This window comes from Salvelinus alpinus, chromosome 5 (genome assembly GCF_045679555.1).
Source record: "Salvelinus alpinus chromosome 5, SLU_Salpinus.1, whole genome shotgun sequence".
Classification (NCBI taxonomy): Eukaryota; Metazoa; Chordata; class Actinopteri; order Salmoniformes; family Salmonidae; genus Salvelinus; species Salvelinus alpinus.
In genome coordinates this window covers 20,078,839-20,093,798 of record NC_092090.1, presented here as the reverse complement: position 1 = coordinate 20,093,798, position 14,960 = coordinate 20,078,839, and the positions used below count along the sequence as shown (strand labels likewise).

Genomic DNA, 14,960 nt, shown 5'->3' with positions numbered 1-14,960 from the left:
CCTGTATTTAGTTTTCATGCTAGTGAGGGCCGAGAATCCACTCTCACATACTGTAGGTACGTGGTTGCAAAGGGCATCAGTGTCTTAACAGCACGATTTGCCAAGGGTAGGATACTCTGAGCGCAGCCCAATCCAGAAATCTGGCAGTGGCTTCTGATTAAATTAAATTTTCACAGAACCGTTTGTTGAAATTTCGATGAGGCTCTCTTGTTCAGATATTGGTAAGTGGACTGGAGGCAGGGCATGAAAGGGATAACAAATCCAGTTGTTTGTGTCATCTGTTTCAGGAAAGTACCTGCGTAACTGCGCACCCAACTCACTCAGGTGCTTCGCTATATCACATTTAACATTGTCCGTAAGCTTGAGTTCATTTGCACAAATAAATCATACAATGATGGAAATACCTGTGTGTTGTCCTTGTTAATGCAGACAGAGAAGAGCTCCAACTTCTTAATTATAGCCTCAATTTTGTACCGCACATTGAATGTATTTGTGGAAAGTCCCTGTAATCCTAGATTCAGATCATTCAGGCGAGAAAAAACAAGAAACTCGTCATCATGCAAGCGGTCAGACAAGTTAAAATTATGGTCAGTAAAGAACTTTAAACTCGTCTCTCAATTTCAAAAAACGTGTCAATACTTTGCCCCTTGATAACCAGCATATGTTGTAAAAGCGTTACATGGTCGCTGCTCATATCATTGCATAGTGCAGAAAATACACGAGAGTTCAGGGGCCTTGCTGTAACAAAGTTAACCATTTTCACTGTAGTGTCCCAAAACATCTTTCAAGCTGTCAGGCATTCGCCTCTCGGTGGATGCTGCAGTGTACCCAAGTGGCGTCAGGAGCAACTGCTTGCATGCCATTACCACTCCACTATGTCTCCCTGTCATGGCATTTGTGCCATCAGTGCAGATACCAACATGAGCAGCAGCTACGTTTGGCTACATTCGGACGGTTAGTGGAATTCCCGCGAGAGAGTAACGGTTAATGTGATTGGATGTTAATTATTTGACTAGGATACCTGTATTTGACATTGTGTTGTTATTTCGCTGAACACTAGATGGTTTCATTTTATTTTTGGCAGTGAAACAAGGCTAATCAGGCGAGACAAAAAACTCACCCAAATATATAGCCCCATTGAAAAATATAAATGGACTGTTTCTTAATAAAATAAAAAAAAGGTGAATCACATTTTTATTTGGTGTACCACCAACGGCATTGTCCAGTTTGGGAATACCTGGTCTATAGAACCCCCCAAAAATGTTATTGCTTGCCTCATATATGACACCCCTAAAGGTTTTATATGGAACCTTTTTGTAGGGTTCCTTGATCAGAACCCCAGGTTTTATTTTTCACTGAACCTAAATTGATTCTATATAGCGTCCTTGGGTTCCATATAGCAGCCTAGCCTCATAGAGTAGACGTAACAGTAAAAGTAAATCCTGAAAACTCAAATTAGAATGATATGTTACTTTTGGTATGGTTACATTAAACAGAAGGTATCTTAGGGAAAAGGAGGGTGGTTAGGGTTAGGTTTAGCTAAAAGGGTTAAAGTTAGGTGTAGGGGTAGCTAACATGCTAAGTATACTGAACAACTATATAAATGCTAAATGTTAAGTGTTGATCCCATGTTTCCTGAGCTGAAATAAAAGATCACAGACATTTTTCAGATGCTACAAAAAGCTTATTTCTCTCAAATTTTGTGCACAAAATTTGTTTACATCCCTGTTAGTGAGCATTTATCCTTAGCCCAGACAATCCATCCACCTGACAGGTGTGGCATATCAAGAAGTTGGTTAAACAGCATCATTACACAGTTGCACCTTGTGCGGGGGACAATAAAAGGCCACTATAAAATATGCAGTTTTGTCACACAACCCAATGCCACAGATCTCTCAAGGTTTGAGGGAGCATGCAATTGGTATGCTGACTGCGGGAATGTCCACCAGAGCTGTTGCCAGATAATTTAATGTTAATTTCTCAACCATAAGCCACCTCCAATGTTGTTTTAGAGAATTTGGCAGTACGTCCAACTGGCCTCACAACTGCAGACCTGTGTGGCTCAGTTGGTCGAGCAATGGCGCTTGCAATGCCAGGGTTGTGGGTTCGATTCCCATGGGGGACCAATATGGGGAAAATGTATGCACTCACTGCTGTAAGTTGCTCTGGATGAGAGCGTCTGCTAAATTACTAAAATATAAATGTGTGGGCGAGTGGTTTGCTGATGTCAACGTTGTGAACAGAGTGACCCGCGGTGGGGTTATGGTTTGGGTAGGCATAAACTATGGACAATGAAAACAATTGCATTTTATCAATGGCAATTTGAATGCACAGAGATACCGTGATGAGATCCTGAGGCCCATTGTCGTGCCATTCATCTGCCAACATCACCTCATGTTTCAGCATGATAATTGCAAGGAAGCTGAAAATATCCCAGTTCTTCCATAGCCTGCATACTCACCAGACATGTCACCCATTGAGCACGTTTGGGATGCTCTGGATCGACAGCGTGTTCCATTTCCCGCCAATATCCAGCAACTTCACACAGCCATTGAGGAGGAGTGGGACAACATTCCACAGGCCACAATCAACAGCCGTATCAACTTTTTGCGAAGGAGATGTGCCGGGCTGCATGAAGCAAATACTGGTCACACCAGATACTGACTGGTTTTCTGATCCACACCCCTACCTTTTTCTTTAAGGTATCTGTGACTAACATATGAGTATCTGTATTCCCAGTCATGTGAAATCCATAGATTAGGACCCAATTCATTTATTTAAATTGATGATTTCCTTATATGAACTGTAACTCTATAAAATCTTTGAAATTATTGCATGTTGCGTTTATATTTTTGTTCAGTATAGTTGCAACGTAGCTAAAAAGTAGTGAGTAGTTGAAAAGTTGCTAATTAGCTAAAATGTTAAAGTTTTCGTGACGAGATTTGAACTCACAACCTTTGGGTTGCTAGACTTTCGCAAACGTCTAGCAACCCCCAAAAAGGTTGCGTGCTTGAATCTCATCACAGAAAACTTTTGTATGTTAGCTATTTAGCAACTTTTCAACTACTTACTACTTTTTAGCTACGTTGCAACTACTTAGCATGTTAGCTAACCCTTCCCCTAACCTTACCTTAACCCTTTAACCTAACTCCTAATCTTAACCCTAACCTTAACCCTAACCCTTAGCCTAGCTAATGTTAGCATTTGCCACCTAAAAAATGTTAGCCACAACAAATGGGAATTCGTAACAAATCTAAGTTTCGCAAATTTGTAAGAAATTGTATATTTTGCAAATTCGTAACATATTGTACCTTTAAAAAAAATCATAACATAACATATGAATTGTATTTCGCAACATATCATACAAAATGGGAGATGGACAACTACAAATTAGTACATACCATACGAAATCTTACATATTTTACTAAATGGAGCATCTCGAATTTACATGCAGAATAATACGAAATGCTCTGAGAGCTGGTTGCAAAGGGTGCCATATATGAAGCAAGCAGAACCCTTGTTGGTTCTATACAGAACCTTTTTTCTAAGAATGTAAACATTCTAGCCTAGTCGACAAGAGACTTTTGAGTTTCAAAGCTCCATTTCATGGTTTCAACCTCCTCAACCATAGCAGGACAGTTACGAAACTCCCATGTTTGACCTGTAAGCTAATGTACAGACAGGAACAAGAGAGAGATGGAAAGGGCGGTATGGAGAGAAATAAGAATGGAGAGGAAAGCATAGAGAAAGAGATGGCGAGGGACAGCAATAGGATAAAGACCGGAGAGAGAGAGAGATGGGTGGGTAGTGAGAAAGATGGGTGGGTGTGTAGTGAGAAGAGGGGTGAGTGTGTGCAGAGGGGATTGGGAGGGGAGTAGAGGAAAGAAGAGAAGGGATGAAGGTGTGGGTCATGCGGATATAGGTGGCAAGGCAGACAGAGGAAATTCCAGTGCACCAATCAAACACTCACACAGTATTTCTACTGGCAGCTCATGTTCCCGAGCACCAAGTCACATCACCAGTAGTGTAGGCTACAATATACATCTCTGCGGAAATCCCACTTTCATGTTTCCATAGCCTAATTAATGCATATTTTAAACACATTTCAAGTTACTGGCCCTGCATCAAAATGCACTTGCAACGTAGGCCTACACATTTGCCTCCAATGATCAAATTATTTTATACATTTTTCAGTCCTCCTAGAATAGCGCTAAAGTAGGCTTTATAGATTGTATCTATAATAGGCTTCCGACAATGGAATGATAGAAATGGCTTAGAAATTAACCGGACCAATGAGTGTGCGGTGGGCGTGTCCTCCTGCCTCTGCTGGTGTAAACAGCGTGTTCAGAAGCGCCAGGCTCGCGCGGAGCGGAGATGAGTGTATAAATACCAGAGTGCCTCTTCTCTCCGCTATACCAGACCTGACACATGACATAATTGTCCCTGTCACATCTCCGGTGTGTCCTCACCAAGACCGCACTTCCCGAAGGAGTCGACTAGACAACGGTTGGTTTATTCTACAGGTTGGTGCGTCTCTCGATCTCCGTGGAGTTTATAAGCTAACTACTAAACCTTTTGGGGATTTAAAAACAACTCCAGCTCGCTGCGCGCCTCTCTTTTACTCGCTAGGCTCTTACTCTAGTGGCAAAGCCAAAGCCACCAGTGTATCGGTAGTCTAGCCTGCTAATAGGAATACAACAGACTGTTTTGGGTCGTTGTGGACTGTACATGCTGCAGAAAGGAGCGGCCAGTGCCAGCTGTGGCTGTAAGGACCAGAGGTGTTTGTTTTCAAGGTGCGCCTTTTTGCGGTTCGTTCCAGGTCATCTCCTCCCGGTGCCATTCATCAGTGTCAAAATAAATCGGGCTACAAAATATACATGTATCACTATATGTAATTAATGCAATCTACACAATGCCATCCTTATAGACTTTGACGGTGCATGACAGCAACAATGGTACGGTGTCTGTGCGTTAACGACCTTATCATGTACCAACACGTTTCACCGGGCAAGCAAGCACAACTCGCGCAAGTGGTAGCATTGTTAAAACCACAAATTCTATTTATAGGGCTGGTTCGTGCATGATGTTGTATAATACGATACTGTGCAGCAAGGGTAGCCTATGTTGTGTATATTCACGCGCTCCGTTCGCATGTGCCACTGTATCTTGCGCTCGCTTCTCGTAACGTGCGCGCCCGGTTTCGCTGCCCTAGGGGGCATCAAGTGCACAGTCATCAGGTATGTGTTTTTTTATATTCTTCCAACAACATTCCGCCATTTTCAACATGTCTATATATGATTCAAGTTGTAGTGCTGATAATAGTTCAGTGTTGTTCAGATTGATGCGCCCATACAGGAAGCTATAGCTAATCGGTGATTATATTGAACTCAGTCAGTATTGGTGAGGTAAGAGCAGCGTTAGTTTATACTGGCCTATGTACCCAGCAGGTTCCTTCAGTATCAGGATATGTATGTGGAATGATTGATGAGCACGTGACAATTGAGGTTTGACTGAGGCTGTAAGGGCATATTGATGATGAATGTAAGACATGCTTAGAATATGACAGCATTTGAGCTGCTCAATAAGTGAATGGATTTCCTGCTGTAATTGAAGTCTTTAGAGGGCTTAGTGGTCAGGGAATACGCAGTGTGCGTGTGTGTGTCTGTCAGATTTAAGAAAGGGGAAAAAGTTAACCCTGTACTGCCCCCTCCTTCTTTCAGTCGCTCTTGTAAAAGATGCATAGCTAGCAGAGATGACGATGATGATGATATCAAATCTCAGGAAAGGAATGACCACGACCGGATTTCAAGGCCATAATTGACAAGAGCCCTGCATGAGAAAGAGAGAGAGAGACAGAGAGGGAGGGACGTTTGGAAGCAACAGAGGTCCACATTAGAGCCACAGAACAGGGATTGAAGGAACACCTATTGGAACCATGTAATCAGTACTGGGAATGTCAAAGCATCTCAGAGAAACAGATACCTGGGTTTGACTGACAGCCAGAGATTGACAAACTAATTGGTATATTCAGAATGTACTGTAGGTTTCCACACAACTCATAACCAAGGAGAGGAGAAGAGAGAGAAAGAAAGGAGAGTAGAGTGAGAGAAGAAGGGAGGGGTGGAGAGAAAGGAAAGAGAATAGTGGAGAGAGAAAGAAGAGGGGAGGAATGGAGAAGAGAAAAGGAGGACAAGAGAGGAGATGAGATGAAAGGAGAAGAGAAGAAAGGACAGATGAAGAGAGGAGAGGAGGAGAAAGGACGGATGAAGAGAAGATAGGAGAGGAGAAGAGAGGGATGAACCAGAGTCGTGAGAAGAAACCAGGAATACAGCAGGTGAGTGCAACCTTTCCTTGCCTTCTTTTGACTTGCAAATATTACTGTGCGTACATGGCCTAAGGGGCAGGTGTGTGTGTGTGATACCCTCTTACCAGGGTCACTCTTGAAGGTATCTGTAGAATGACCAGAATAACAGAGACAACCCCATTTCTCATGAAGTGTATAAAATTGACACTACAGTTTATCATATGTCTGTATGGTGGTGGATGTACACATACTGTAGGTGTGGTGGTGGATACACACATAGACTATATATTACGATGGGTGGAGGAGGGAGAGAGAAGGATACAGAGGAAGAGTGGACGAGATGTCTGGAGAGTGAAGTATAGATAGAGAGAAAGTAGAGGGGAAGAGAGGTGGAAAGGGATCAAGAAAGAGATTGAGGAGAGCTATAAAGAGATGGAGAGAGAGAGGCCTACAGTCTAATTATTACTCTAACAGCTACTAGTATCACTCCATATATTTGAGCTTGTTCTGTGGTTTTCTTAGTAATGATATAGAATGACTAGAAAGGACATTCCATTCATGTTGTTGTGGCTCATATTGGCAGCAGCAATCAGAATGCTCACTGCATTGACTCATATCATATCCTCATCTCTAAGACTCTCATTGCCTTTCTAAATGCTGTTTGCATGCAGCAATGTGTGTGCGTGCGTGTGCTTGCAATGATATGTAGTGGACCATGACAAATCCAGTGAATTTCAGGCTGGTGCATTTCAACTTGCGTGCTATTCCGTTTTGTTACATCCCTTCCAACTTATTAGCAGCTCGTCTGTGTTTTTTCTGAGCTGTGTTCAATCTGCTAGGTCTATTTCTATGCCGCGTATATTTCACTGTTCATTTGGCTAGGTCTGCAAGGCTCATTCTGCACATTTTTTTTATATGTACAGTCTGCCAAGTCCATTTATATGTTAATTCCACTAGGTGTATTTCTAAGTCCATTCTGCTAGGTGTATTTCTAAGTCCATTCTGCTAGGTGTATTTCTAAGTCCATTCTGCTAGGTGTATTTCTAAGTCCATTCTGCTAGGTGTATTTCTAAGTCCATTCTGCTAGGTGTATTTCTAAGTCCATTCTGCTAGGTCTATTTCTAAGTCCCTTCTGCTAGGTCTATTTCCATGTTCCTTCTGCTAGGTCTATTTCTAAGTCCATTCTGCTAGGTCTATTTCTAAGTCCATTCTGCTAGGTGTATTTCTAAGTCCATTCTGCTAGGTGTATTTCTAAGTCCATTCTGCTAGGTGTATTTCTAAGTCCATTCTGCTAGGTGTATTTCTAAGTCCATTCTGCTAGGTGTATTTCTAAGTCCATTCTGCTAGGTCTATTTCTAAGTCCATTCTGCTAGGTCTATTTCTATGTCCATTCTGCTAGATCTATTTCTATGTCCATTCTGCTGGTTTTGTTTTTATATGTACATTCTGCTAGGTCTATGTCTACATAAATTCTGCTAGGTCTATTTCTAAGTCCATTCTGCTAGGTCTATTTCTAAGTCCATTCTGCTAGGTCTATTTCCATGTTCCTTCTGCTAGGTCTATTTCTAAGTCCATTCTGCTAGGTCTATTTCTAAGTTCATTCTGCTAGGTCTATTTCTAAGTTCATTCTGCTAGGTCTATTTCCATGTTCCTTCTGCTAGGTCTATTTCCATGTTCCTTCTGCTAGGTCTATTTCCATGTTCCTTCTGCTAGGTCTATTTCCATGTTCCTTCTGCTAGGTCTATTTCCATGTTCCTTCTGCTAGGTCTATTTCCATGTTCCTTCTGCTAGGTCTATTTCCATGTTCCTTCTGCTAGGTCTATTTCCATGTTCCTTCTGCTAGGTCTATGTCCATGTTCCTTCTGCTAGGTCTATTTCCATGTTCCTTCTGCTAGGTCTATTTCCATGTTCCTTCTGCTAGGTCTATTTCCATGTTCCTTCTGCTAGGTCTATTTCCATGTTCCTTCTGCTAGGTCTATTTCCATGTTCCTTCTGCTAGGTCTATTTCCATGTCCATTCTGCTGGTTTTGTTTTTATATGTACATTCTGCTAGGTCTATGTCTACATAAATTCTGTTAGGTCTATTTCTATGTCAATTCTGCTGGTTTTGTTTTTATATGTACATTCTGCTAGGTCTATGTCTACATAAATTCTGTTAGGTCTATTTCTATGTCCATTCTGCTAGGTCTATTTCTATGTCCATTCTGCTAGATCTATTTCTATGTCAATTCTGCTGGTTTTGTTTTTATATGTACATTCTGCTAGGTCTATGTCTACATAAATTCTGTTAGAAATAGACCTAACAGAATGTACATATAAAAACAAAACCAGCAGAATTTACATAGAAATAGATCTAGCAGAATGGACATAGAAATAGACCTAGCAGAATGGACATAGAAATAGACATAGCAGAATGGACATAGAAATAGACCTATGTCCATTCTGCTAGGTCTATTTCTATGTCCTTTCTGCCAGGTCTATTTCTATGTGCATTTTGCTAGGTCTATTTCTACTGTGTGTGGGTGAGTCACTCTCAGACAGAGATTCAGGAGTTCTTGGCACGCATCTGTTGTGGAACACTGGGGAGCACACACACACATACACACTGCCACCGTGGACGAGGGAGCTGCCAGAGGCCACCATTTACTCCAGGAAACCATCAGGGCTCCAGCATAGTTTCAGAGGGGAAAGTAACACAAACACAGACACACACCTTCCCTCGCTCATGTGTCTGTACAAGCCTTCTGGCTTGGCGAGTTGCTCTCTGCCTCCTCCTTATGAAAATACCAGTTCTTCATATTATATTGTACAAGGTGCCAAGCAGAAACCAAATGGCACCCTATTTCCTACATAGTGCACTACTTTTGAACAGAGCCCAATAGGGAATAGGGTGCCATTTAGGATGTATCTTCTAGTAGTTTTGGCCTATCCATCAAGCCCTTAATGGGGTGTGAAGTTGTTCTGAGTGGTTGTTGTCCCGTCTCGCCCTGCCAGCCTTGCAGCTAGTTCCCCCTGGCATGTATCTTAGGATTCATCCCAAATGGTACCCTATTCCTACATTGTGCACTACTTTTGACCAGAGCCCTATGAGTGCTAGTTTAATGGAGTGCAGTATGTAGGGACGAGGGTGTAATTTCGGACGGAGATTGAGGCTAAGGAGTTAATTAATGAAATTAAACAGTGATCGGTCCAAGAAGTGGATAACATGGTGTAAATTGATACCAGGCATTTCCATGGCTTGGCATCTTGCTTTCTCCTCCTCCGCTGGGGGTTATTTTGGGTGGTGTGTGTGTGTGTACATACATGTGTGTGTTATTTGGGTGGTGTGTTTGAGGCCTATGGGCTGACTTGGCTAGCCCTAATCTGACCAGACAGACAGACAGACAGACAGACAGACAGACAGACAGACAGACAGACAGACAGACAGACAGACAGACAGACAGACAGACAGACAGACAGACAGACACTGACAGATCTCTCTGTGTCTCTCTCTCTGTCTCTCTCTGTCTGTATGTGTCTTTCTCTCTGTCTGTATGTGTCTTTCTCTCTGTCTGTATGTGTCTTTCTCTCTGTCTGTATGTGTCTTTCTCTCTGTCTGTATGTCTCTCTGTCTGTATGTCTCTCTGCCTGTGTCTGTCTTTTTTCTTTCTTTCTTTCTTTCTCTCTCTGTCTGTTTTTTCTTTCTCTCTCTGTCTTTCACTCTGCCCTTTCTTAGTTGTCATAATCTGTCACATTGATTTAGAAGTACACTCTGAAAGGCCCTTACAAGGACACTTTGTAGACACTTGGGCCAAAATCCTAACTTTAGGTTCTTGCACGTAACTCAAGATTTCCATACACATCTATTGACATCAATGCAGACCAGTGGTGGCTGGTGGCACTTTAAATAGGAGGACAGGCTCATAGTAATGTCTGGAACGGAATATATGGAATGGTACCAAACACATGTTACCATTCTATTACACTACATTCCATCCATTACTATGAGCCATCCTGCCCTCATCAGCCTCCACTAATGCTTATAGTAAGTTATGCACATATCTAAGTAAAGCACACAGGCGGCTGGTGAGGGGAGGACGGCTCATAATAATGTCTGGAATGGAGTGGTATCAAACATATGGAATCCATGCATTTGATATCATTCCATAGATTCCATTCCAGCCATTACTATGAGCCCATCCTCCCCATTTAAGGTGCCACCAGCCACCTGTGGCATATACATCACAAATGAGGTTTTTGCACATTGTTTGACACAGGACTGTATAGCTACTTTGTACTGTAGTCGGAAAGCGGTTCCACTGTCCAAACAGAAATATCCAATTGGAACTGCGATAGTAGAGTAGTAGACTCATACATTATTTAATAAGACTAGTTTGCATAAATGTGTATGAATGATGATGTGTCCATATGAAATCCTCACATGGATAAAACATTTAGAATTCAGATTTAATAGAAAAACAATATGCCTTAGACTGCGAGCGGCATTCAACAGTTCATTTCCTGTTACCCAAAATGCAAGCCAAGCTATTTAAGTCTCTCCAGTTGGACAGGAACCATATGGATCCTTTTTATCTGGTATTTGTTGTGTGTGTGTGTGTGTGTGTGTGTGTGTGTGTGTGTGTTTTATTTGTTGTGTGTATTTTTTATTTGCTGTGTGTGTGTGTGTGTTTTGGTATCTTAATAAAAGCCCTTAGAGGCTTAACACGATAGGCCAAGAATGCTTCATGTCTAATCAGGGTGTTCCTCAGCAGCCATTTGACCTGACATGGTTCTGTCAGACAAGATGCAGACGGCCTGCTCTCCATACTGTCTTAACATCACACCACTGACCTCATGTTCATTACGGCTTATCCTGAGGAGACACACACACACACACACACACACACACACACACACACAGTTGGGACATCTGGCTGTAAATGCAAGCCTGACTGCTAATTTGCCAAGAGATGTGTTTGGACAGGCTAGCCTTATTATCCTAACACAGGAGGACTGCTGTGTGTGTGTGTGTCAGGGTTGGACTGGTGATGAGTAATAGAAGTACCCTGGCAACAGGGTATATTTGGATGATTTATCATTAAGGGAGCAACAGGGTACAGTTGGATGATTTATCATTAAGGGAGCAACAGGGTACATTTGGATGATTTATCATTAAGGGAGCAACAGGGTACAGTTGGATGATTTATCATTAAGGGAGCAACAGGGTACAGTTGGATGATTTATCATTAAGGGAGCAACAGGGTACATTTGGATGATTTATCATTAAGGGAGCAACAGGGTACAGTTGGATGATTTATCATTAAGGGAGCAACAGGGTACAGTTGGATGATTTATCATTAAGGGAGCAACAGGGTACATTTGGATGATTTATCATTAAGGGAGCAACAGGGTACATTTGGATGATTTATCATTAAGGGAGCAACAGGGTACATTTGGATGATTTATCATTAAGGGAGCAACAGGGTACATTTGGATGATTTATCATTAAGGGAGCATTTTGCATGGCAAGTGTTAACATTAATGCCCTCAGAGCAGTCTCAATTCCTCGGGGCATGGACTCTACAAGGTGTGGAAAGCGTTCCACAGGGATGCTGGCCCATGTTGACTCCAATGCTTCCCAGTGTTTCAAGTTGGCTGGATGTCCTTTAGGTGGTGGACCATTCTTGATACACACGGGAAACTGTTCAACATGAAAAATCCAGCAGCGTTGCAGTTCTTGACACACTCAAACTGGTGCGCCTGGCACCTACTACCATGCCCCGTTCAAAGACACTTAAACCTTTTGTCTTGCACATTCACCCTCTGAATGGCACACACACACTATCCATGTCTCAAGGCTTAACATCCTTATTTAACCCGTCTCCACGTCTTCATCTACACTGATTGAAGTGGATTTAACAAGTGACATCAATAAGAGATTCCTAGCTTTCAGCAGGTGTTCATAAAGTTTTGTCCAGTCAGTGTATATGCCTACTCCCCTCTAGCTTTCAGCAGGTGTTCATAATGTTTTGTCCAGTCAGTGTATATGCCTACTCTCCTCTAGTTTTCAGCAGGTGTTCATAATGTTTTGTCCAGTCAGTGTATATGCCTACTCTCCTCTAGTTTTCAGCAGGTGTTCATAATGTTTTGTCCAGTCAGTGTATATGCCTACTCTCCTCTAGTTTTCAGCAGGTGTTCATAATGTTTTGTCCAGTCAGTGTATATGCCTACTCTCCTCTAGCTTTCAGCAGGTGTTCATAATGTTTTGTCCAGTCAGTGTATATGCCTACTCTCCTCTAGTTTTCAGCAGGTGTTCATAATGTTTTGTCCAGTCAGTGTATATGCCTACTCTCCTCTAGCTTTCAGCAGGTGTTCATAATGTTTTGTCCAGTCAGTGTATATGCCTACTCTCCTCTAGTTTTCAGCTGGTGTTCATAATGTTTTGTCCAGTCAGTGTATATGCCTACTCTCCTCTAGCTTTCAGCAGGTTTTCATAATGTTTTGTCCAGTCAGTGTATATGCCTACTCTCCTCTAGTTTTCAGCAGGTGTTCATAATGTTTTGTCCAGTCAGTGTATACGTCTACTCTCCTCTGGTACATGAGAGACAGAATGTTACATATTCCTGAAATAAGGCATCAACCTCTAGAGCAGGGGTATTGAACTCTGACCCTACGAGGTCCGGACCTCGGTGTCGCAGGTTGAAATCAGTCCCTGATTAGGAAGAATGAAAAAAAAAAAAGCTGTGGAACTGGCTTCCAGGGCCAGATTTGAATTTGACAGCACAGTGTGTAGTTGTGTGTGTGTGTGTGTGTGTGTTGTAATGAGTTAGAGGATGCGATACACAGAGCCATATCTCTTGGAAGGAGAGTAATCCTTGTGGAGGATGAGGCAGGTTTGTCAAAGCTGACATCTGTCAGAACAGGAGGGAATAAACTACCTGTCACTACCTAGAGAGGCTGGAGAGATGGAGAGAGGGAGGGGTTGGAAGGGAGAGAGGTTGGGTTAGAGAGATGGGGGAGTAAGAGAGAAGGAGAGATGGAGAGAGGGAGGGATTGGAAGGGAGAGAGATTGGGTTAGCGAGATGGGGGGAGTAAGAGAGAAGGGGAGATGGAGAGAGGGAGGGGTTGGAAGGGAGAGAGATTGGAGAAAATAGAAGGATGGTTTGGAGAGCGATTTGGTTTGAAAGAAAAGAGAAAAAAGATGGGATTGGAGAAAGAGAGAGGGAGGGTTGAGGATAGACAGAAAGAGAGAAGGAGACTCTATCATATTCCCTTGATGAAAATAGGAAATTGAGAGAGCTGGTAGAATACCAACAAGTTACTGTCACATCCTGGAGGAGAAATAGGACTTTTTCGATCCAGCCTATCACAAATCATAGGAGACTGATGGATATTCATTTGGTCATCACCAGGTTTCGACTGGTTCCATTTTGTAAAGAAAAACACATTTAACGCTTGAATCAATCTAATACAATGAGAGAATCAAGCTCTCAAGGAATAGATTGTAAGAGAACAAACATCTAAGTAATGGGGAGAGAAATGTAATCTTATTCATTTTCTAGATTTGTTTTCATACAGGACTGAACTGAATAGACAAACAACCAAAATGTGGCCTGTGATTTTCTGTGTTTCAGGAAGACTGTGGGAACAAGAGTGGATCCAGCCCGCTTGACTGTGATGACAAGGTGAGTACACACACACAGATATACACACACACATACACACACATATACAAATGCATCCACAAATACATACACACGCAGATAAAGCTGTGTAAGTGCTCCCCGACAGCTTGCTCCCCAGTATTCTGCAAGGCACAGATTCCATGAGTCCATCCCCAGCACTGCATGTTGTTATCACAGTGTGTGTGGTTGTGTGGTTGTGGTTGTGGTTGTGTGTGTGTGTGTGTGTGTGTGTGTATCCTCGCCACACCGTGTAGTGAATAATGGATGTATGAAAGTGAGAGACCTCAGTAGAATGTGACTGCAGGGAGGAATGAACAGAGGGCTGAGTCTTGTCTTTCATCTGCCTGCTACGTGTCAATCTCATCTAGCTGATGGCTGTCGTATCATCTAGCTGATGGCTGTCGTGTCTCTCTGTCTGTCTGTCTCTCTCTCTTTGTCTGTCGCTTTCTCTCTCTGTCGCTCTCTCTCTCTCTCTCTCTCTGTCTATATCTCTATCCAAGGCCGGTTGCAGATGCCATTGTTGGGGTGTGAGTCTGTCTGCCTGTCTGTCTCCCCAAGGCTTGTTTCTGATGTTAGCTGGTTGGTTTATCCTAGTAATTCAGCAGTACCAGCCCCAGATGTGTGTCTCGTGTTCTGAATGAATGTAGGAAAGCTGGAGAGGCAGAATTGATGACATATTCTAATTTAGCTGCTCGGATGATAAGTCATGTTGAGGTGATTCTGATGATGCTAATGGCATGTTTAGTGTGTAGTTGTTCACTTCATCATGTATTACTTATTCAATACTTATATAAGTTAACAACATCAGTGTGTGTTTTAAGTGAGACCCCAGGGATGTGTATGTCTTCCTGATGTAGTTTCTCCAGTCATTGGAGGTGTGTGTGTGGTTTCAATTAGACTTCAGTCAGCCCAGGACCCATACAGAGTGTATCCTAGCATGGCCTCTTTCTTCCCTACAGGATGTTCATACTTTCAACCCCACTACTCTGAGG

At 42.5% G+C, this 14,960-nt stretch overlaps 1 protein-coding gene across 3 annotated transcripts in view; it reads left to right on the top strand.

Annotated features, from left to right (window-relative positions):
* Window positions 1-4,362: 4,362 nt before the first annotated feature.
* The window catches only part of LOC139575666 (cell migration-inducing and hyaluronan-binding protein-like), a 167,083-nt gene continuing 156,485 nt past the window's right edge, over window positions 4,363-14,960 (top strand). The window contains exon 1 of one of the 3 annotated variants that reach the window (XM_071400857.1): window positions 4,363-4,523. The gene's annotated coding sequence lies outside the window, so the exon portion shown is untranslated. Of the gene's footprint in view, window positions 4,528-14,960 lie in introns of all 3 variants that reach the window. The other 2 variants (XM_071400858.1, XM_071400859.1) reach the window with 2 other exon arrangements.